The 1,654-nt window shown below is 40.0% G+C and overlaps 1 protein-coding gene across 1 annotated transcript in view; it reads right to left on the reverse strand.

Moving 5' to 3' along the window:
• LOC131892358 (pre-mRNA-splicing factor CWC22 homolog) overlaps window positions 1-1,654 on the reverse strand; it is an 8,059-nt gene that overhangs the window by 905 nt on the left and 5,500 nt on the right. The window lies entirely within an intron of this gene.

Below are 1,654 nucleotides of genomic sequence, written 5' to 3' on the forward strand. Positions count from 1 at the left end.
GTTGGCCATATCACAAACATTTTTCTTATATGCGCGTTGAACGAATGTTTGCCATATAGCAAATACTTTATTGACAACAGAATCTTAACAACTCATTTGGACGAGGGTGTTCATTTTCAATATTATCACAAGTTTAAGCGACTTGATTATTGATGGTTCAGAAGGTCTATTCCATGTTTCATTATAACTTGGGCAAAATGCCAATTACTAATCCATGATTGCAAAGGGGCTTTTGAAACTTAATCTAAAAAACCTCTTAGGTCGATTCATCTCTTGACAAAGAGATATTGGGTACATATCCCAAATTTGAGAACGTCAAAGTCGACCGGATTTCAGTGGTCAATGCCTGAATGAAAATTGGAATAGGTGTGTGGTCTGATGCTCATTTTTGGATCAAAGACAAGGTTTGGCGAAATCTCCTCCATTAAAAAACACGGCCTCAAGGCCTAGTTGATGTGGCTAGCGTTTCTCCAACTCTGATAATACAATTTAGGCCATATTTAAGTGCCTACAAGAAAAGTGTGAAAAGTGGAGCTGGTGCCGATGTGGTAGCCCAACCAAAGCAGGCTTACTTCAACCAGCTCAGATTCCTCGAGAGTGGGGAAGCCAACGTCTCCACCAATAGCTTCTAATGTTCTCACAAACATTTGAAACAGCCTCTCAATTTATTTGATAAATAATTCAATTCATTGAATTTACTTCAATTGAAATTGCCACCGCCAGCTTTGCCACAGACAATGACGATGACAACTCCCCTGAACTTCCAGAGTTAGACCATTGCACAGGTGATGCACACATAGGTCCTGGAGGGAGTCTCAAGCACTCCATCATTCACCACTTCCAGATCAATCGCCATGCCCTTGCTTTCAACAATTTCGTCAACAGTAGAGCCGCTATAGTCGAAGAGTACCCACATGAGATTGTTGGTCCCAGAACGTCGTTTCCATTGTGTTCTTGAGTTGGTTCTTGAGTTCACCCACAAGGTGACCTTTTTTGGTGTTATGTACTTTATTCATTGCTGTCAATCTTGGTAAGAAAATGAATCGGGTGCAAGATTTTTTTGATTCTTTAGTCTTTAAGACCTCAAAATTAACAATTTAGTTGTGCCGGAAGGTTGGCAGTCCCTGATAACGCAACCCTGGTTCCGGCTGGGATGCAAAAAATTGCCCCTAAAACCATTTTTCATTAAAGGTGCTAAGACTTTGTTTCTACTGCTTGGGCGGAATAAGAAACTTATTGTTACACAGAGAGTTATTTGTGTGCGTTCTGTTAAATGAATTGGAATTTTTTTTTATTGCTTATTTTTAAGGTGAGTTTGAATTTTTGGCAGTTGACGCAAATGTTTGTTACAAAGTTATTACAGCTTCGCCTTTTCTGCTGCAAAACAATACTTCTTTGAATTAGACTCACACACAAACACATACAAGCCCAGAATTGGGGGGCACCATATGTGAGAGCCAATAAGAGACCGGGACTCAAGAAGGACTGTCGTATCAGAGCGAAGGACCAAACAAGTAACTTTGCAATGGCTACGGGGTAAAGTGGCCCGATGAGTTGTTCTAACTTTGAACTCTTGAATGCGAATACACGTGATGCAGTTTGGGTGTTACATAATTATTTGAACAAAAGTCATTTCTAGACTCGTACAAAAGAT

Source organism: Tigriopus californicus, chromosome 12 (assembly GCF_007210705.1).
Source record: "Tigriopus californicus strain San Diego chromosome 12, Tcal_SD_v2.1, whole genome shotgun sequence".
NCBI classification, from domain to species: Eukaryota; Metazoa; Arthropoda; class Copepoda; order Harpacticoida; family Harpacticidae; genus Tigriopus; species Tigriopus californicus.